We start from the raw sequence: 24,081 nt of genomic DNA on the forward strand, positions 1-24,081 counted from the left end.
TTAAATTGAAAGAAAAAAAAAATTGAGAGTGACCAAAATAATTTTCAGATCTATTGACATATATATGTATATCATTTTTTGGTCACTTTGGTTGAAATTTGGTTGAATTTGTTTGAAATATATATACATACATATACATATGTATGGCATTTGGAGAGAAAACTGTTCAAACTATTAAGTTGAAATAAATGTACATATGATCAGACAAGGTAATTAACACGAAGAGGTTTCTAAGTTTGAAAGCTACAAAATTTGCCCACCCACCTAGCCTTTTCCTCTCCACATCTGACAACCTGAAAACCTTGTTCACATTCACATTTGTTTTCTAAGCAAGGAAAATTACAGGATCATTTAAAAACATTTTCTATGGCAAAAGACATTAGATCTTTCAAAATTCAGTGTGCAAAGTAAAATAAACCACACAGATTACATCAGTTTTCAGAAGCACAGAAGCATGAGATAGAGATCAAAATTATAGAAGCTCAGCTCCCTGTGGGGATAAATGTTTCAACTAAACTATTCCAGACATTTAGTTCAAAAGACAAACATGGCAATTAACTAGCTAATTAATTTAAAAAGTTAAGAGGGAGTGTCCGTTTCTGGTGAAAATGGAGAACTAAAGTTGGGATTTCTTTAGATATGAAATGATTTGAAAATCAATTATAGAATAATTATTCTATTTTATTCTATCTATTCAATTATTCTGTACCTAAATTTACTGTCCTGAATTTTCTCATCAAGACATCCCACCCTGGTCAGCACTTCATAAAATATATTATCTTTCCCTAATAGAATAGAAACTTATTGAAGGCAAGAACTATCTTACTTTTGGTTATTGTATTCTCAGAACATAACATGGAAAATAGCAAGAAATTAGTAGATATTTCCCCCCTCCCTCCCTCCCATCCTCCTTCCCTTCCTTCCTCCTTTCTTTCATTTCTCTCTTCCTCCCTTCCTCTCTCCCTCCTTTTCTTCTTCCCTTCCTCCCTCCTTCCTTCCTCCCTTGAAGAGATCAGCAGGGCAAAGGAATTCACAACCAATCTAATCAATAATGTATAATTAGCTATAATTAGTTTCATTTATACATTCCAAAGTATATAGCTTAGATATTGTATCATTGTAGCACAGTCTTTTTTTATATCCCCCTACTGCTTTCTGGGAAAGGTGGAGGAGCTCTTTTGAGTTTATGAGCTACAAAGAAACATTGATAAAGAGGGCTTACAATGATAGTTTCTATTACTATGGATTTATTTTCACATATTTGATTACTAACCACATTATTGACTTGGAGAGAATTTTGTATCAAATATCCAAACTATTAAAAAAAACACAATAGAAAACATTTTATAGTCTTCACTTTTTTAAACTTTGCTTTGCATTAAATCCTTTGGAAGGAAATTATATTCAAATTCCTTACTATATGTTTTGCCAAAGTGCTAGACTCTGTTTTACATGAAACATGAAGATTTTTTAAAATCCAAAATTGTAATGATTTTACTTTCTTTGGTAATAGGAGGATATTCAAAAGAGTTTGAATGTTTTCTACATATATCACAGAGTGCTGTGAGTGCCAATATCTTTATTCTTTTTACTTTTCAAGAAGTCCTTTGTAGTTTTGTCCCCAATACTTCCCCTCACCCATTTTTCATTGAGGATTTCCCCTTACTTTATTAAGAAACTTAAGTGAAATTAGATGTAAGATCTTACCTCCTTTCTCTCCATATCAAAACCTTTTACTATCACATTTTACTCCTTCTTCTCTTTAGTATCTGATGGATATGGCCATTCTTTCCAAAGGCTTTCTGGATGTTCTTTTGATTCCATAACCTTCATCTCCTCTAAAAGACACTAAGCTTAATAATCTTTACTTTATATATTCTACAGTCTCTCCTTATTTACTGGTTCCTTTCTTCTTGTCTTCAAAGATGCTCAATTTTTCTATTTCTAAAATAATCTCCAGTAGAACTTACTATCTATGTATATAAACAGTTTAACCTTTAAATAAAATAATATTTTTTTCCCGTTTAACATTTCTATGCTTCTCTTGAGTCCTGTGTTTGAAGATCAAATTTTGTTTTGTTCTGCTTTTTTTTTCTAAGTAGAAATGATTGAATATCCTTTATTTCTTTTTTTTTTTTTATTTAATAGCCTTTTATTTACAGGATATATGCATGGGTAACTTTATAGCATTAACAATTGCCAAACCTCTTGTTCCAATTTTTCACCTCTTACCCCCCCCCCCCTCCCTAGATGGCAGGATGACCAGTAGATGTTAAATATATTAAAATATAAATTAGATACACAATAAGTATACATGACCAAAACGTTATTTTGCTGTACAAAAAGAATCAGACTCTGAAATATTGTACAATTAGCTTGTGAAGGAAATAAAAAATGCATGTGTGCATAAATATAGGGATTGGAATTCAATGTAATGGTTTTAGTCATCTCCCAGAGTTCTTTTTCTGGGCATAGCTGGTTCAGTTCATTACTGCTCCATTGGAAATGATTTGGTTGATCTCGTTGCTGAGGATGGCCTGATCCATCAGAACTGGTCATCATATAGTATTGTTGTTGAAGTATATAATGATCTCCTGGTCCTGCTCATTTCACTCAGCATCAGTTCGTGTAAGTCTCTCCAGGCCTTTCTGAAATTATCCTGTTGATCATTTCTTACAGAACAGTAATATTCCATAATATTCATATACCACAATTTATTCAGCCATTCTCCAACTGATGGACATCCATTCAGTTTCCAGTTTTAGCCACTACAAAAGGGCTGCCACAAACATTCGTGCATATACAGGTCCCTTTCCTTCTTTATAATCTCTTTGGGATATAATCCCAGTAGTAACACTGCTGGATCAAAGGGTATGCACAGTTTGATAACTTTTTGAGCATAGTTCCAAACTACTCTCCAAAATGGTTGGATTCGTTCACAACTCCACCAACAATGGATCAATTACCAGTTTTCCCATCCCCTCCAACAATCATCATTATTTTTTCCTGTCATCTTAGCCAATCTGACAGGTGTGTAGTGGTATCTTAGAGTTGTCTTAATTTGCATTTCTCTGATTAATAATGACTTGGAGCATCTTTTCATATGACTAGAAATAGTTTCAATTTCTTCATCTGAGAATTGTCTGTTCATATCCTTTGACCATTTTTCAATTGGAGAATGGCTTGATTTTTTATAAATTAGAGTTAATTCTCTATATATTTTGGAAATGAGGCCTTTATCAGAACCTTTGACTGTAAAAATATTTTCCCACTTTATTGCTTCCCTTCTAATCTTGTCTGGATTAGGAATATCCTTTATTTCACTGAAGATACATCTCCTCCCCTGAAAGATGATGCTCATTCTTACTGGTAGTTGATTCTTGGTTGTAATTCCATTTCTTCTGCTTTCCACAATATGGTCTGTTAGGTTCTTTAGTCTTTATTGTAGAATCTGCCAGATCCTGGATAATCCTGACTGAGGCTCCTCAGTATTTTTTTTTCTTCTGGCAGCTTTCAGTATATTTTTTCTTTGCAACAATGTTTCTTTGAGTTTTTCTTATGGGATCTCTTTCTAGAGATGATCAGGAAATTTTTCTCAATGACTATTTTGCCCTCTAGTTTTAATATATCAGGGCAGTTTTCCTTGATGATCTCTTGAAGAATGCTACTGAAGCTCTTTTTGGTTGGGCTTTCAGGTATACCAATAATTTTTATTTTTATTTTTTTTTTTTTATTTTTTTTATTTAATAGCCTTTAATTTACAGGATATATACATGGGTAACTTTACAGCATTAACAATTGCCAAACCTCTTGTTCCAATTTTCACCTCTTACCCCCACCCTCCCTAAATGGCAGGATGACCAGTAGATGTTAAATATATTAAAATATAACTTAGATACACAATAAGTATACATGACCAAAACATTATTTTGCTGTACAAAAAGAATCAGACTCTGAATTATTGTACAATTAGCTTGTGAAGGAAATCAAAGATGCAGGTGTGCATAAATATAGGGACTGGGAATTCAATGTAATGGTTTTTAGTCATCTCCCAGAGTTCTTTTTCTGGGTATAGTTAGTTCAGTTCATTACTGCTCCATTAGAAATGATTTGGTTGATCTTGTTGCTGAGGATGGCCTGATCCATCAGGACTAGTCATCATCTAGTATTGTTGTTGAAGTATATAATGATCTCCTGTATACCAATAATTTTTAAACTGTCTCTCCTGGACCCATTTTTCAGGTTGGCTGTTTTTCCAAGAAGGTATTTTATATTTTCCTCCATTTTTCCATTCCTTTTAGTTTGTTTGACTGATTCTTGGTTTCTCAAGTTCTGGTTCTTAATGTATGATTTTTTTAGTTAACTTTTATATCTCTTTTCTCATATGATTAATTCTATGTTTTAACTATTCTATTTTTGTTGTTTTCTGCAGTGATTTTTTTTTTTTGCATTTGTGCCAATTGTGTTTTTTAAGGACTTGATTTCTTCAGTGGATTTTTTATGCATTTGGCCAATTGTATTTTTTAGAGGCTTGTTTTCTTCAATCAATCTTTATACTTCATTTTCCAAGCTTGCAGGCCTCTCATTTCTTTTTCCAATTTTTCTTCTACCTGTTTTATTTGTCTTTTAAAATCTTTTATGAGTGCTTTTCTTTTCCTTGATTTCTGGATTTCTTTCTTTCTTGGTTTCTTTCTCACAGCAGTAGGTAAGCTTACCTGCTGTCTTCAGACAATAGCCTGTTTCCTGGGCTGGCATTTTGCCTTCTGCACTGGAATTGGATGATGCCCCATTGGTTTACTCTCCTATTGAGTCAGGATCTAGGGTCTCAGTTGCTGATCTATTCTGATTAAGACTCTTTTACTGGCTTTTCCACACAATCTGAGCTAGACTGAATACTTTTTACCTGAGATTGGCTTTTTTTTTTTTTTAATTTTTATAATTTATATTGAGCTGGAGAGTAGTTTCATTCTGTCAGAGTATTCCGAGGCTTGGTTTCATGTGATTTTTGAGGGAAACTGTGAAAGTTTGTGCAGCTTCCTGGCTTTACTGTACCACTTTGGCTCTTCCCCTGAAATCCCCCTTCTTTCTTCAAACTGGTCCAATCTTTCTGGAAAGCAATCCAAAATCATGTTAAGAAAATTATAAAAATGTCCCTATTCTTTGACCCAGAGAACCCCTGTTACTAAGCAATTGTCTCAAAGATATCAGGACTAAATAAAGGTCCTACATACATCAGAATATTTGTATCTGTACTTTCTATAGTACCAAAGTCATCAAAAAAATTAGCTCCTGTTTTTTTGAAGAAATGGTTAAAAAAGTTGCATTACATTTATGTAATAGAATATTGTTGCATGGTAAATAATTGTCAGAGATTTCAGGAAAACATGAGAAAACTTTAATGAGCTTGTACAAAATAAACAAAATCAGTAAAACAATATTCACAATTACCACAATAACTAAATGGGAAGAATAGCAGCTACAATAAAAACCATAGCAAAACAAAACACTGTATAACTAGATTTTACTAAGACTTCCTCTGAAGGATGAATGTATAAAGGTTTCCCCTTTTTTTTTTCTAGAAGATGTGAGGAACTATGGGCATGGAATATTATATTTTATGACAGACATAGCTGTTGTGTTTGTTGTACTGCTCTTTCTTTTTCAATTTTTAATTATGATATAGCCTATGATGTTAAAAAATATGGCAATATAAATTTTTTTTTATGGTTGTTCACTTTGTAAATGCTTGCTATTAGTCAAATTGTGTCAAATAATTCAAAAAAGAATTTGTTCTTCATGGTCCTTAAGGACATACAAGTCAAAGAACTAATCCACAATAGGAATTCAGAAATTCAGAATTTAAAAAGTGGGCGTTTATCTAGCCCTAAGTCCTTATTTCATAGGCAAGGGAACTGAGGACCAGAGAAAATAGAAAAATATCTGAAAGTCATGCAAGTTAGAAGTGAAGTTGGCACTTCAAAGCAGTTCTACAGGCTCTTAGTCTAGAGTTCTTTTCATTACATCTATGTAGTTTTTTTTAGATGTTTTCACTTTATTTTATCATATGTTTTTGAAATTGCCATTGTTTTTGCATTTCAAATGAGATATCTACTGCCCAGAATTAAAATCTTTCAATATACTATAGTGCAAATGAAATAAATAAGATTACTAGGTATTTATATTTCTTTTAAACTGGTTTTATTTGCCTTTTCTAGTTACATTTACATGAGAATATTTACTGCATTAAACTATAATTTCTGCCACCTATAATCTTGAAAATAAAATCTAGTAAGTATTGGTGAATAGCACTAAGGGGAATAAAGCATTGTTGTTAATTTATTTTTAAATAAATCTCTTTCTTAAATTTTCTGTTCTATGGAGCATGTAAAAATCTCATCTCATAAAAAACTGCAGTTTGAAAAAATGTTGAAATCTCAAGACATTATGCAGATATAAGACAAGAGAAGAGAAATCTGAATATACATAAAAGTTTTCTGATGCATAAGAGTATAAATAATTTTTCTTTGTTTTTAAATCTTATTTAAAAGTACAAGTCCAAAAATATAAAACTTATCTTTTTAGCATATATAATGATCTAGATTTTTTTTTTTACACTCTAGGAAATATATGGTTTAATTTTTTCTACTATATTTCTTTTCTTTTCTTTTTTTCTTTTTTTTTTTTAGACTGGCAAAAAGAAGTTTATTGTTGGAACTGAGAACTCAGCCTTTGCTAGGAAGACTGAATTCTTTAGTAGCAAGGTAAAGTTCCTAGCAGAGAAATTCCGACAGAGAGGTAAAGAGGGATATGGTCCTGTTAGGGAAATAAATGAGAGAGATAAAGAGGGATTAACAGTGAAAAGAGAATGTCTTCTCATTGAGCAGTAGGTCCTTACAGGCAGCTATAACAAAGGGGGGAGAGGGATTCCTTGATAAGGCATTGTCTTGCTTTGGCCCTCTACAAAGAAGTTTCCCAAGTTGCCTCCTCCCTTTTTTAATTATAGCTTTTTATTGACAGAACATATGCATGGGTAATTTTTCAACGTTGACCCTTGCAAACACTTCTGTTCCAATTTTTGAAAAATTCCTTCTCCTCACTCCCTCCCTCAGATGGCAGGCAGTCTCATGCATATTAAACATGTTAAAGTATATCTTAAATACAATATATGTGTACATATTTATACAGTTCTTTTGTTGCACAAGAAAAATTGGATTTAGAAAGAAGGTAAAAATAACCTGGAAAGAAAAACAAAAATGCAAGCAAACAACAACAGAAAGAATGTAAATGATATGTTGTGATCCACACTCATTTCCCAGTGTTTTTTCTCTGGGTTCTGCTTTATTTCTAAGCAAAAATCAAATCAAAACAAAACAAACAAAATAAAACAAAAACAAACAAAAAACTATCAGATACAAAGTCCTAGATATTTAAAAACTTAGATAATCTTTACCTTCATCAGTGGACAATGCTTTCATGAATAAAAATCTATGAACCATCAAAACTTCATCATCCTGTTCAACTTATATCCATATTCTTAAATCTACCACAGAGGAATAATCCATTAGATTTAGCGTCTTCCTCTATTTTTCTTAATATCTTAAGAGAACTAATGAAACAATCAGGCTCCCCAAAGGTGACTTTTCATTCTTTGTTCCAGATGGAGGGTGTGGGGGGAAGATCTAAGAATCTAGAACTAAATAATTACTAAACATATTTTAAATATTTAAAAAGATGATTAATGTTGCTTCATTGGATCCTTAGAATAATGCAATTGAACATCATTTATTTTTCCTTTTGATCCCTAAAGTGAATAGCATATTGAGGGTTGATTAATAGGTAGACAAATTTCTATGAACTAGATCATTCTAAATATAAATTATATAGACTTGTATATCTAAGGATAAGAGGTATACAATATAGTATTTTTGCCTTATGGGACTTAAATTAAACTTAGATCATTCTAAAAAGGATGACATTCTGAAGAGCTTGGAGTATATTACTTCCATCCTCAAAAATCTTTGTGGGACCCTTATTGCCTCTATAGTATAATCTCCTTGAATTAGCATTTAAAGCTCTTCACAATGTCTTTGGTTCTGCTACTCTTCTAGGCACAACTCTGTTCTTAATTTGTTCATTATTCCAGTCACTCTAGTCTATTTTTTCTGTTCATAGCACTTATTACTTTATCTCTCACCTCTTTACTTTTGCATAGCCTGTCTCCTATGACTGGAATTCATTTCCTTCTTACCTTTTCCTCCTTAAATCTAGGATTTCCTTGAAATATCAGTTCATGTGCCATCTTCTATGAAAACCTTTCTTTAATCTTCCAAGTTGCAAGGGTTCTTTGTTTCTCAAATAATAATGTATAAACTTGTTTTATATAATTTATAATATAATCTTAATTTCAATAGAATATAAACTCTTGAGGCCAGAGAAAGGTTTTTGTTTTTTTCCTTTGCATCCTTTTTATCTAGTATCTTAAACAAGGTAGGAAACAACCTGAGTTATTGTCTTGGATTAGATTCCTCTTGACTTTGATTTCACAAACTTAGCCTTGGGGAGCATTCTGGGAAGATGGTGAAAGAGGTTGGTAAATTTCCAGCTCTCTTGATTTCCTCTATAAATAGAGCAAATTTGCACCTTAGGGCAAACATAAATTAGGGAAAAATCTAGAAAACTTGAAGCAGACCAGGTCCTCCTGATGCCACTAGAGAAGATCTGAAGAAAGACCCCAGGCTAGGGATTCATCTGTGTAAAATGCAAACAACTCTGAGTTAATTCTGCAGAAATATCAAGAGGGACTCTTGGATTACCTAGAAGGCTGGAGCTTCATCAGGAACCACAGAGACTTTCATTCCAGACTGTTTGTTGGGTTTGAGACCAGGAAGACAAGTGAATCTCGGATGATTAGAAATGTCAAACCCAGTTGTGCTGCTGAGGCTTTGGGTGAGAAGGAAACAAAGCTCCCAGTAAGTGCAGAAGCAGTGGGGCAGGGATGCTGCTGGCTGTGGGCACTTGAAGGATCTGGCTGCTGGCTGAAGGGCACTAAGGGGATCTCTTAGTTTTGGGTTCCTGGTCAGATTGGAGATCTGAAGGGAAGCTTAAGGCACCATCTCCATCCCTTGATTTGAGGTACTTATACTAATACCTCTTATTTTAAAATATGAACCAGCAAAGAAGAAAGAAACCCACCACTGAAACATATTTTGGGAACAAGGAAGATTCTCAGAGGATGACACTTTAGTGAAAAAAGAGCTTCTACCCCAAAAAGTAACATAAATTGGCTTCTTGCCCAAAGAGAATTTATAGAAGAACTCAAAAAATATTAAATATCAAATGAGAGACATTGAGGAAAAGCTAAAAATAAAAATAAAAATCATCCAAGAAAAACAAGAAGATTATCAAAAAAAGTTAACCAGCTAGAAAAGGAATTGCAACCTCAAAGATGAAAATAATTCTTTGAAAATTAGAATTGGACAAGGGGAAGTCAGCAAAGCTATTACAAATCAAGAAATTAAAAAAGAGATTATAAGGAATGGGAAAATAGAATAGAATGTAAAACATCTGTTTGATTTTTATTTTTATTTTGAGCAAATGTTTGATTAGAAAAATAACAGGTCTGGAGGATAGATCAAAAAGAGAAAATATAAGAATAATTTAATTGCCAGAAAGTTCTATCCAAAAAGATAACTTTGACACAATAATGCAGGGAATTATCCAAGAAAATTGAGAATATGAGAAGAAGTTCATAGAAAAAAAAAAAAAAAAAAAAAACTCCAATCACCACCTCAGAGGTCCTTTGTGGAAAACACACAGGAACATTATATCCAAATTTTGAAAACCCAAGATCAAAGAGAAAATTTTGCAAGAAACAAGAAAAAATTATTTCAAATATGTTGGAGTTACAATTAGATTTGTATGGGACTTTTCAGCAGTTAGAATAAAAGATTACAGAATAAAAGAAAAAAAAGCATCTATAGACAATCAAAAGAGCTAGGCCTGTGGTCAAAAATATCATATCCAGCAAAATTATCTATAACTTTGAATGAAAAAAGTGAACATTCAATGAACTTGCAGATTTTCAGGACTTTCTGTCAACAAAATCCAAACTTAACATGAAATTTAAGATATAAGAACCAACATGAAAGATCAATTTTAAGAAACTGTAACATGGACAAACTGTTCAAACATGGACAATTTATTGATATATATATATAATATACCTAAGATTCACATCATCAATAAGGTAGTTCAAAAGAAAGATTGATAGAGTTAAGATAAATATAGTGACCATGTTATATAAATGACATGCAGAGGAAGAATAGACATAAAGTCATTTGAGGGGTGTGAGTGTGGAGGACTCATAGTTCTGAAAACCTATTCACATGGGGAATGCCATTCAATAGGTAACATTATAAGTATGTTATATTATTATTATAAGTATATATTATTATAAGTATACCATAAAGAGTATAGTACCCTCCAAAATCTTTACTCCACACCCACACCCTTCAGGGTGACTGAGTCCGCCCTGGCTGAGTTTGTCCTGATTTATGTGCTTTATTATAATTAGATCATTTACAGGAAACTGAGTATAAACCAATCATATTACTAGGAACCATTATTTGTTATAAGATTAAATCTATCATACTGAACTAGAGAACTATTAATCACCCTGCTAAACTAGATAAGCATTGTCTTATCAATTCCACTGAGTTAGTACCTTGTAAGAATCCTTGTTTCAAGTACAGAGGTCTGGTCCATAACATTTTTTTGTTTTTCTTTTTTTCTTACTCTTTTTTTTTTTTCAAATAAAATATATTTTAAAAAAGACATTAGCCTTCTCTCTTATATCCTCTTTCCTGTTTTGTTGTAAAACATAACAGTCTTTATTTAGGCTTCTTAATAGAATTTAGGTGATGGTACTTTAAATATTCCTAATTTAAGTGTTCTACTACCCACTTCTCTGAGAAGTCTATAATTATTTTCTTATCCTAACGTTCTTCAGTTATTCAGTTCAGGTTATTCTCCAGTGGTTAAGTGTGAACCATATTTTTTTTTTAGTTTGCAACTTTTCTTGTACTAAAAACTATTGGTTTTTTGTTTGTTTTTATACTGATTTTTTTTCAATTTCTTTTTTTTATGTCTTCTATCTCATACCTGAATATGTAAGCTCCTTAAGGAACAATGATCATTGTTAATAAATTATTGACATATATCAAGAAAATATTTTGCTAAGCACTTTCCTCATAATAACCTAGTGAGAAAGTCTTTGAAATTTTTCAGTAGATGTAGGAACTGTTGTGGAAATGAAAATTTAAGAAAAAAAAAACATGGGAATATGATTAACTCAGGTCAAGACATACAACTAGTAAATGTAAAAGCTCAGATTTGAACTTGTCTTTTGATTCCAAAAGCTCTTCTTAAATAAGTTTCATTAGAGAAGTGCTTTTACAAAATTTACTTGTTACAATTAAATATAGAACCAACATACTATAGGACACATGAGTTAAAAGGGACCTTAAAATTCTACTATGTAAATAATACTGGATTTGGAATCAGGTTAAAATCCTGAAGTGCTATATACTTTCCCTATGAGTTTAGACAAATTATGTCCTTTCTTTATGTCAGTTTACTCATCTCTATAATTAAAAGTTGGATGAGATGAGTTCTGAGGTCCCAACCATCTCTAAAATAGATATTTTATGATTCCATTATAATCTTCTTTTGCATACATTTGCATTGAGTCCCAGAAAAAAATTATTTTAATGTCATGCTATTGACTCTTGACAATAGAGTTGTGCTTACTGAACAAATATACAAGAGATTTTATGATAGTCACCCTGAGCTTTCCCCAAACTCAGCTATGTTCAGTTTATGAATTGGGTGACTGGCCACAATTACTACTAATCACTCTCCCCCCTTTTCCTATTCTAAACAGAAAAGTGAAAATTATCTCATGGAGCACCAGGTCAGTTCCCAGATGACTTTCTTTGGCAAAGTAAATGACATATAAATCATTCCCGACAAAGCAATTTATCTCAGGATTAAATAGAATGTTTTGAGTTCTGAAGGACCTTGGAGATAATCTAGTTAAACCTCTCTGAACCAGAACCCAAACCCAAGTTTCCTGATTTAAAGGCCAATATTACAACAGAGTAATGAACTTGGTGTTAGGAAGGTTAACCTGTTTCCACTGCACCATACCTCTCAAGAATATTGTCCAAACATCTATTTTACTATTTTCTGGTAGCTAAATTATTCTCAGAAGATCATGCCTTCTAGGAGAGAAAATCAACTCCCTACTTCTTGAATAATAAGAAACAAAAATAGCATCCCTAGGTAGGCAGACAGAAGAGTAAACAAAAAAAATTGTTTATGATTTATTCCTAAGAAAAATAATTAACTCTGCTTCAGCTCTCAAGGCATTTTCAGTGGGTGAAAGTTTTTCATTTTAGAACTGACAGGCAGATTTGAGAGGCAGCACAGTGTAGTAGCTGGAGGACACAACTTTGAGTGGGGAAGTGTGGATTTAAGCCAGCCTCTAATAGTAGCTGTGAGCAAACTTGTGTAAGCTTAAGGCCTTTATAAAACTAAGTTATAGAGAAACAACTGATTTCTATCACTGCACTTGAGGAAATTTTTATAATTAGAAGAATCTTCTACATTGATTAAATAATAGATCTAGACCAAAGGAAAGAGTCAAATATGAAAGATGTACTTTAATCTGTTGGAGATTATGTTATTCACTAAATTTGACATTTAAGGATGCCACAATGGCTTATAGTGGCATGCCTCACTTAATATGACCTTTTTCATTTGCCTTTTGTGATTTATAAAGCACTTCCCCATTTTCTTCCTCTCATAGCCTTTCTATCAGTTCTATGAGATAATAGAGGCAGGAATTGATATTTCACTTCTCAAGATGAGAAAAAATGAGATGCAGAGGCATTAATAAACCCCAGATGGTTCACAATTACATCTAGGATCAAATACAACTCCTCTATTCAGTCTTTAAATTTTTAAACAATAAAAGTTCAGTCTATTTTTCTATCAGTCACTCTGCATTTATCATGTTCTGGGATTTATGTGAATATAAACATAAAGAATGAAATAGTCTTTCATGGACTTACTTTATTTGTTGTAGACATAGCAAAAATATATGCGAGTAATTGTGAAGAGACTAAATACAAATGAGGTAAATGTAAGATAAGTTTGGCAGAGAGTCGCTATCAACATTTATTGCAATGTCATGCACATGTAATCAATGCATAATAAATACTTGTCATTATTATTATGTGGATGGAAAAGTTTCAGAAAAGGCTTCATTGATCAGATTGTCTTTGAGTTGCAAAAGAGAGAACTTGTGAGGCAAATAAGAAATATAATACATATTTGAAAGATAGCCTGTGCAATTAAACTTCAGTGTTGAGTGTAGAGAAGGGTATAATGCATTAAAAAAAATGGAAATACAGGTTTTGATCAGGTTGTATGAGTGGCTTTCAAGGCAAAAAACAAAGGAACTGATTTTTTTTTATCCTAGGAAATTGTTTATCAAGTAGGAAAGTGGAATTCATTTTGACAGCTGTATGGGCAGTGGATTAGAATGAGTAGAGATTTGAGACAAGGAGACACCAATTAGAAGGCATTTGGTTAGGCCAGAGATAATGAGGGCCTGAACTAAGATTATAGTTCTGTGAGTACAGAAAAGACCTCTAATTCTTTCTTTCTAGACTAATTATTTATTAATCCCTTACATCTGCTGCTCAGTACAGCAAAACTGACCTTCTGGCTGTTCCTCACAAAGGCCACTCCATCTTTGGGACTTGGCCCAGGCTGTCTTGTTCACCTAAAATGAACTTCCTTTTCATTGAGACTTCATTACAAACTAGTTTCTTTCAAAGCTCAGCTTTAGCATCTACTTCTATATGAGATGTATCCTAATCTCCCTGCCCCAACTTCTAATGCCATTCCTCTTCCCTAGATTGCCTTGTACTTATTTTAAAAATCTTCCTCAAGAGATAAGAGCCTTCTTGAGGATGCTGACTAGTTCATTTTAGTCTTTGTTTTACCAGTCTCCAGCTAAGTGTCTGGCATATAGTAGAGTATGTTTAATAAATGTTTGTTTATTGATAGATTTAATGACTAAGTGAATTACAGCCAGTATATATATCAAACTCAGGACTTGAACTTCTGATTCCAAGCATATCAGGCTTTCAAAGTTAGCAGAGTTTGACCTCTAAGGAAACAGAGTAAAGCAATGAATATATATTCTTTAAAGTAGGTGGAGACTTTGGGGGAGGGAATCATTTTTCTTTTGAAGAAAGTAAGGCAGAATATTACAAGGACAATCAAATAAGGATAATAGTGGAAAAAAGATTACTTTTTCAAAATATTCAACATGAAAAGCAAATCATACCCATGGATTTATCATTAAAAGAAATACTTTATTTTTCTACAGAATATAGAAGAATAGAAGATTCTTTGAAACAAGTTTTTTTCTTGTCCTCTTTTGTCTATATATACAGATTTTTACAAAATAAAGTATATTCAATCAAAAGTCATAGTAATATAACTCATAGAAGTATAAAAATGCCATTATCTGTATAGTCATTGTGTTCTCAGTATAATGATGGAGTGCCTTTAGGATCATAAATTTAGAACTGGAAGGCATCTTTAGGATCAATTATTTTAACTCCTTCCTTTTTACATATATAGAGATAGGCATATGGACCTCTCTTACTGGGAGAAAGTGGGGTAAATGTCAACTGACTTTTCAGTTTCCTCAAACCATCTCAGATCATTTAGTTTACTTAGAATGGAATACTGTTAGATGCTATTGAAATCAATTTTATTATCCCCATTTTATTTGACTTCTTTTTTATTTGAGGGAATTGAGCCAGGAGAATATCTACCTCATACTCTAGAATATTATATAAGCTAAGAACTAAAATGAATTTTGACCATGACAGATGAGAGGTGAATTGATCAAATTAGAAGGGACAGTAGAGAAGAACAATTCAAAAAGCAGATGTGATCTTAGTCTGAGCATCAAGTAGCTTATTGTGTTACCTGAATAACAGAAAAGAGTTCAATCATTAGCTAAACAAAACAAAACAACAGAACAAAATACCTGTTGTCTTCTCCTGTTGGGAATCCCCAATGTCCCACAGTGGATGATACACAGAGAAGCTGACAACCCTGAAGATAGAAATTAAACTGATGACAATGACTGAAGTTTCAATAGAAGGCTAAAAGAACTTAGTGAAAAAAACAGTTGATTTCGTCTTCTGGTAAGAAGCTTATTAACCAGTAAATAAAGGAAGTAGCAAAGATGTTACTGAAGAAATAGCAACAGAGAGTTAACTTCTATTTAAAAGCATGATCACTATGAAATCACCTTATAGGAGATGCAGATTTAAGGCCTAAAATGACCTCCAAGACCCTCTAATCTGAACTTTTCATTTTGTAGATAAAGATGCTGAGATACAAGGAAACTGATTAACTCAAGGTCACAAAGGTGATAAACATTATAGAGAAGAGGTTGAAGACCAGTTTCCTCTGCCGTAAAATCAGTATTTTTTCTACTGAATCATGTTCTCATAAGTAGATGATACATGATTAGTACTATCAAATATTCAACAGTTTAAAATAAATGCCTACTATTTAGCCATTCAAAAACCATTCATTAGATTAAATACTTACAAGTTATTGGGCTAAAATTTGTAATTACTAAAATATTATATATATATACATACCTCATATATATGCATTCATGCATACATATATGTGTGTATGTGTATGTGTGCAAGGTGTGTGTATGTGTATATCTGACAGATTGGAGAGGAAAGAGAGACTTTTTATGTTTGAGAAAATAAAATCAGTAAGATGGGAAAAAAAGGAGAGCTTAATTTAGTTCTAACCTATATGTATATTTTTTTCTGTTAGAACAATAGACTTCAGAGAATAAGATGTTAAGGACATGTAGGGACACTCAAAGGAGGCTTTCTAAAGATGGTAGGCCTTGAGTGTGGCCTGAAAGAATAAATAGAATTTAGATATGAAAGAGTAGTCAAAAATTAACTGGTTTCAAAGTTTCATGTACTCTTTTCCTACACAGAATGAAAATGAAGTATTTCTTTCAGTAATAATTCATTCCATCGGATGACTTTTTAATCTCATTGCCTCTTTCCAAAAGAAAATCTTTTTTCTGTACTTTCATCTTTATCTGATTTTATTTGAAAAACACTGTCTTAGTTTTCTTTAAGGTAATATGCAGGAAGATTTCTATCCCCCCCCCCCCAAAGGTTAACTGTGGTTCCATCTTTTCATCAAATAATGTTTACAATATGATTTCTAAATGGAGGATGGGAAGAAAATATGGGGAGCAAGAAGAATGATGCTGAATTGTGAATGAGTATTGTATATGCGCGAAATATTTATGAGAAGACTATGCTGAGGAGTGGGTAAAAAATAAGATTCAATTGGAAGGGTGCATTAAGTTAGGCACCGGAAGCCAAGCAGAGTATTTTGGATGAAACATAGGTTATATGAAGGTGTGAGATTAAACTGGATAAGTAGACATATTAGAGCTGGATTGTTCAGCATGGTTTACTGAAAATATGTGGTTGCACAATCATTTTCTTTTCAATTCTATTTGATTCAAAAGTTATTCATTAAGTACTTAATACAGGAAGAGTGAAAAAAAAACCTAGGCAGTTCCCCCAAGAAAATTACATTTACTACTAATAAACAACATGTTTACAGATAAATAAATAAAAGTACAGGTAAGTAAATACATTTTTTTCAGAGCATAGAGGAGATGAGGAAAGGATTCCTTTAAGAAGTGGCACTTAAGAGAATCACTGAATTTGAGAAGGGGAAAAATTTCAGACATATAAAACAGCAAATGAAAAGGAAGAGAAACAGGAAATAAAATTCAGTTTAGAGGAACTAGCAAGAAGGCTAAATTGTCAGGAATATAGCACACGAAGAGAAGCAACCAGAAATCAGTCTGGAAAGATAGGTTGCTGACAAAATTTCAGGGGCATTAAAAGTCAAATATAGAAGTGTGTATTTTATCCTATAGGATGTAGGAAGCCAATAAAATATAATGGGCACAACAATGACATGATATCACTTGGATTTTGTAATTATTTCTGTCAACAAGAATTTGTTGAGAATGCCTCCACTTTAAACAAAGGGTGCAGGCAAGCCATGTCTTCATTTCTTTTGAGCCTTTACTTCTGATTTTCTTCTCATCTTGAAAAGTATACTCATCCATTTAACTGACCCTGGATATTCACTCTGTCCTGTTTTTCATCCCTCTGACTGGCTATTTCTAGAACCTCCATTTTAAAGAAAGTATTTGGGCCATTCTACTCTTTTCTAGGCAAATACTTCCAACTTTCTAAATTTTCTCTGCCGTACCCCTCATTTTCACTTGCTTTTTTAGCTTCTCTTTCTGTGTTGCCTTCCTCCATTAGAATACCCTCTGCATGGCAGACATGATTTTTTTTTTGCCTATATTTGTCCTCCCAGCCCTTTGTACAATGTTTGGCATATAATACATGTTTATAAATGCTGGTTGACTTGATAACTTTATCCTGGGCCCATGCCATATTCAACTGAATCAGTATTTCTGAGCTGGGCAAGTGTTCTTTTAATAGAGGGCAACAATTTCTTCACAATCACTTCCCCTTAATTATTACCTTTAATATAGCTTATAATCATAGACAGGATTCACTATAGGCTCATTGCTTTCTTTCCTGTCTCGTCTTGCTACTTTTACTCTAAGCTCAAATTGTAAGATATATTTGGAGGTTTTGGATAGTCCCCAGGACCATAGCTGTTTGCCAACATCACCCATGCTGAGAGTTCTTTAGCTTCTGTCATCTCTTTAACAGTTCTCCTTCATCTTCACAGTGGGTTTAGTGTAGGTAGGAGGGAGGATAAGGACAGGCTGTCTTGATATTCACAACGACCACAAACTGATCTGATGATTTTATCCATTTGGCACAACAAAAGTTCTGTAGCCCATCATTAATCCCTAGTGACATATTCTGTAAGGGTGGGGTGCCACCAGCTCTGGGGAGGTTTTTGGGTAATGTTGACTTTTTAAATTGTTTTATTACTGTGATTGGCTAATGTATTTGTCAGGATGTGCAGTCCAACTGCACTTAGAAACTTTCTAAAAATATCTTTATTTTGAGAAACTCTTTGCTTTCTAATATCTTGAAGTAATGCTTCCTCATGGAAAGTAAACCTAGGCAGTAATCACAAATCCAATCAAGCCATATAATAAAAATGTGAACTTATCTATTTAGGGCTATAGACCCCATTTTCTGACTGGGAGGAAGGTCAAACAGAGGAAGCATGAAAACCAAACATTTATTAAGTATTTATTACATATCAGGCATAGTGCTACACTTTGGGGATATAAATACAAGCAAAAGGAAAGACACACACAACCTTTTTCCTCAGGAAAGAACTTGTATTCTACTCACTCAAAAATGAGTGAGGGGATAGGGAAGGAAAAGGGACCCAGGGAAGGCATGGGGCAACATCCAGAAAGTCAGAAGCATAGCTTGAGATGTGGGGGATGATGGTTTGTCAGTTTAGTCCCTCTTTAAAAATGGAAACATCTGGAAGAACTCACTAATAAAAGGGAAAAAAAAAATCAGTATATCTAAGGGATATTCCAAGGTGAAAAAGACTGCAGAGGAGGTTGGGAGTTTTGAGATGAAAAGGTTCTTGACTCTGAGGGAAATTTCAAGGTAAGATTGTAGTTGATGCAGTAAGTCCATAAAGTAGGAAGCACAGCTGAGAAAGGAATTGAGGTTGGACGTCTTGGGCCCTTCCTCAAAATGGAAGCAAAAGAGTAAGAAAGCTACAGACAAATGAATGTTTCATGGTGATGAGGCCCCAGATCTAAAGAAAGTTATCCAATTTATTTGATGAACTAATTCCCTGATCATTTTGATAAGCTTGTAGGATATGAGCCTTTATTTGCAGACTTCTGGTGGATTTCCCCGTTGGAATCTTTACAAATTGTTAAGCCATTAGAGTTGATAGAGACAATAATTATCTAATTTAGCATGGTTCAATATGATTGATTTGATCTTAGAAGGACACATTTTGGGCCAGAATTTGAAACAAGGTACTAAGTACAACTGATAGAAACGATGCTTGTGTTCACGCCTTTAGAGAGCTCTTATAAGCAAGAAGTATTTAAGTACTCATTGGAGTTCACACATTTGGGAGATAATATGAGATATCTGAATTCACACCTCCTTTGAAGCTCTTAGGGCCAGAGAGCATGCTGGGAGATATCCCATAATCCCACTCTTAAAGAAGCAGCATAAATACAGCTCCAGTGAGCCACTCGAAAGAGTTACTTGGGAACATTCCTAGGGGTTGGAAAGGAGCACTCTGGGAGGAAGCCCATAAGCCCTCTCTCCAAGGCAAGAGAGGTTCATTGCATCTTCCACCTTGGTGCTAGCTGGAGGCTGAAGAAAGCAGAGGCAGAAGCCAAGGACAAAGCTGCAAGAGCTTTCTCCCAGAGAGAACTATTATTATATTTTAAAGAAGAAAACCACCCCATTTCCCCTTTGAAGAGTGTGACCTTGACCATGACACCTTATTGAAAGAATAGAAGTTGACTCTTGTTTTGGTTGTGAGGGATTATATCAATGTGAACTGGTCAGCTAGGACTCTAAAGAAGATGAGTTATTGTTGTAAGAACCAGTACAAGCATATTGTTAACACTCTCTTCCTTTTTTTTCTCCTTTTATAACATTTTCTTCCTATAATGATAAGAGCAGACCATATCAAAGTGGGTGTAGATTTAGAAGGGGGCAGTTCTAGGAGGTAAAGTGAGGCAGAGACCTGAGCATAGTCTCTTTACCAAGGAACTAGCAATAATTTCTTGGGGGCAAAAACGTACAAAAGTTATGTGATACATCACAGTTTTCTCATCTACTTGGATCAAGAGGAATAGACTTTATGAATCCAAGAAATGGGATAATATTGAAGGATTCTCAATAAGAGAAGTAATCATCGATTGAAAGGCTCTTATCTCTTGGATTAATGAGATCAACCAAATCATTTCCAATGGAGCAGTAATGAACTGAACCAACTATGCCCAGAGAAAGAACTTTGGGAGATAACTAAAAACCATTACATTGAATTCCCAATCCCTATATTTATGCCCACCTGCATTTTGGATTTCCTTCACAAGCTAATTGTACAATATTTCAGAGTCTGATTCTTTTTATACAGCAAAATAATGTTTTGGTCATGTATACTTATTGTGTATCTAATTTATATTTTAATGTATTTAACATCTACTGGTCATCCTGCCATCTAGGGGAGGGGGTGGGGGGTAAGAGGTGAAAAACTGGAACAAGAGGTTTGGCAATTGTTAACGCTGTAAAGTTATCCATGCATATAACCTGTAAATAAAAGGCTATTAAATAAATAAATAAATAAATAAAAAAAGAATTCTCTCCATGGGCACATGAGTACATGAAAAATCTATGGTTTAACACATGTAACCCAATGCAACCATAATCAATCCCAGAGTTGGTCTAGCAGTGGTGGGATGGGAAACAGGAAGTAGGAGACTTTACCTTTTCATCTAGGATCATAGAGTTAGACTTTCAAGGCACCTTAGAACTATGTAATAATCCCTTCATTTTACAGATAAGGAAACCAAGGTCCAGAAAATTTAAATGTCTTTCTCTGTCATAAGAGTAGTATAACTGGAATTTAAATTAAGGTACTCTAACACCAAATCTTAGAATTTTATACCTCAACATCACATTGGTAATTTTTTCATTACTTTTTCTTTAGTCTAATCTGAAGTGACTCTTTGTGATATTATTTGAGATTTTCTTGATAAAGTTATTGGAGTCATTTGATATTTCCTTCTCCAGCTCATTTTATAAATGAGGAAACTGAAGCAAATTTTAAATAATTTGGCCCAGTGTCACACAAGAAGTATGTGTCTGAGGCTGACTCATTAAGAAGAGTCTTCCTGATTCTAAGCTGAACACTCTATCCACTGCTCTATTTAGTTGCCATACCTGTTAATATTTCAATTGAGGAAACTGAAGCATACTAAGGTTAAATAATTTGCCCACGACAAGCTAATAATAAATAGCAAAACAAGAATTATTATTATTATTATAAGCAGGGCAATCAGAGTAAAGTGAATTGTCTGGGAACAAATTGTTAGTATCAATTTTCTGAGGCCACATTTGAACTCATTTCTTCCTGAGAAGGGTTTGGTACTCTCTACAACTATGACACCTTCATTTAAAAAGTATTCTGGGGTGGAGCCAAGATGGCAGAGAAGGCACACGCAACTTTCTAAGTTCCTCTCATCCCCTCACAACCAACTATTAAATTCAGCCTCAAAAATAGCACTTGACTGGTAAAATTCATGAAGATTAGAAGCACACAATTTACCAGCTGAAGATAATCTGGAAGATCTCCAGGAAAGTTTTGTCCTGAGGGGCCAGGAACAGACCAGCCCAGGCAGATAGATTACCAAATATTTTATGCCATGAACAGTTATTTTGAATGGAATTTCTCTTTTTATCTCTTGCTGTTGGATTCTGTTAATGATGTATAAAAACGCTGAGGATTTATGTGTATTTATTTTGTATCCTTCAACTTTGCTAAAGTTGTGAATTATTTCTAAAAGCTTTTTAATAGAATCTCTGGGGTTCTCTAAGTAGACCATCATATCACAAAACAGCCAACAACTTCAATAATCTAGGGTTTGACAAAACCAAAAGACCCCAGTTTTTGGGATAAGAACTCACTATTTGACAAAAATTTCTGGAAACACTGGAAATGCAGAAACTAGGCATTGACCCACACTTAACACCGTACAGCAAGATAAGGTCAAAATGGGTTTATGACCTAGGTATAAAGAATGAGATTAAAAATAAATTGGAAGAACAAAGGATAGTTTACCTCTCAAACCTGTGGAAGTGGGAGGAATTTATGACCAAAGAAGAACTAGAGATCATTATTGATTACAAAATAGAAAATTTTGATTATATCAAATTGAAAATTTTTGTACAAACAAAACTAATGCAGACAAGATTAGAAGGGAAGCAATAAACTGGGAAACCATTTTTACAGTCAAAGGTTCTGATTTCCAAAATATATAGAGAATTGACTCTAATTTATAAGAAATCAAGCCATTCTCCAAATGATAAATGGTCAAAGGATATGAACAGACAATTCTCAGATTGAAACTATTTCTAGCCATATGAAAAGGTGCTCCAAATCATTATTAATCAGAGAATTGCAAATTAAGACAACTCTGAGATACCACTACATACCTGTCAGATTGGCTAGAATGACAGGGAGAGGTAATGCAGAATATTGGAGGGGATATGGGAAAACAGGGACACTAATACATTGTTGGTGGAATTGTGAATACATCCAGCCATTCTGGAGAGCAATTTGGAACTATGCTCAAAAAGTTATCAAACTGTGCATCCCTTTGATCCAGCAGTGTTACTACTGGGCTTATATCCCAAAGAGATACTAAAGAAGGGAAAGGGACCTGTATGTGCCAAAATGTTTGTGGCAACCCTGTTTGTAGTGGCTAGAAACTGGAAAATGAATGGATGCCCATCAATTGGAGAATGGTTGGGTAAATTGTGGTATATGAATGTTATGGAATATTATTGTTCTGTAAGAAATGACCAGCAGGATGAATACAACAGAGAGGCTTGGAGAGACTTACATGAACTGATGCTAAGTGAAATGAGCAGAACCAGGAGATCATTACATACTTCACCAATGATACTATATGAGGATGTATTCTGATGGAAGTAGATTTCTTTGACAAAGAGATCTAACTCAGTTTCAATTGATCAGTGATGGACAGAAGCAGCTACACCCAAAGAAAGAACACTGAGAAATGAATGTAAACTGTTTGCATTTTCGTTTTTCTTCCTGGGTTATTTTTACCTTTTGAATCCAATTCTTCCTGTGCAACAAGAGAACTGTTTGGTTCTGCACACATATATTGTATCTAGGATACATTGTGCCATATTTATGTATAGGACGGCTTGCCATCTGGGAGAGGGTATAGAGGGAGGGAGGGAAAAATCAGAACAGAAGTGAGTGCAAGGGATAATGTTGTAAACAATTACCCAGGCATGGGTTCTGTCAACAAAAAGTTATAAATATGAAAAAAAAAAAAACTATGACACCTCACTGCCCTTCCAAATCAGACTTCTGATGTTTAACCTTTGACTTCAGGCCATTTTTAAAAATTTTACTAACATTCTTCTCAATATCATAGATTCTTGTTAATATAGTACTTGCTATTGTCATTGGTATAGCTGTTCAGATAGTTAAGTGACATGATAGCTAGCACGCTGGACCTAGGGTCAGAAAGACTTAAATTTAAATATAGCCATAGACACTTATTTGCTATGTGATTCTAGGCAAATTACTGAAATCTGTCTAACCTTCATTATCTGTACAACAGGGATAAAAAAAAAAAACACTGCACTTTATTTTTCAAGGATGTTGTCAAGATTAAAAGAAATATTGTAAGCTGTTTTGCAAATTTTGTGTTATGTAAAGGATATTGTTATTATTATTGTTATTACATGCTGACTAATAATACATTTAATAATGGAAAGTATAGAAAATTATCTTGACTATTCACCTTGGAACAAACTAATTCAATGTTCTTTCAGCTAAGCATTTACTCAAAGAAGATGATGATGATGATGATGATGATGCTTATGATGATATTGATGATATAGTTCCTCTCCACAAACTGTTTAAATTCCGCTGAATTATATATAAAACCAATGTTGGGAACAAGATAGTTCAAGAACTTATGAGTTTCAAATAAAAAATACAGACCTAGGTTGACTGAAAAATAGGTTTGAGATGAAACTGGGAAAATAGGAGTTGAGCATCTCTACCCTACCTTCCTGCCACTAAATTGATTCTGCAATATTTAGAAAGTTATAAATTTGTCCATAATTAAGGTTTCCTGTTGAGATCTCATGTTAAAAAATAGGAGTCATTAGGTAG

This window comes from Sarcophilus harrisii, chromosome 2 (assembly GCF_902635505.1).
Source record: "Sarcophilus harrisii chromosome 2, mSarHar1.11, whole genome shotgun sequence".
NCBI lineage: Eukaryota > Metazoa > Chordata > Mammalia > Dasyuromorphia > Dasyuridae > Sarcophilus > Sarcophilus harrisii.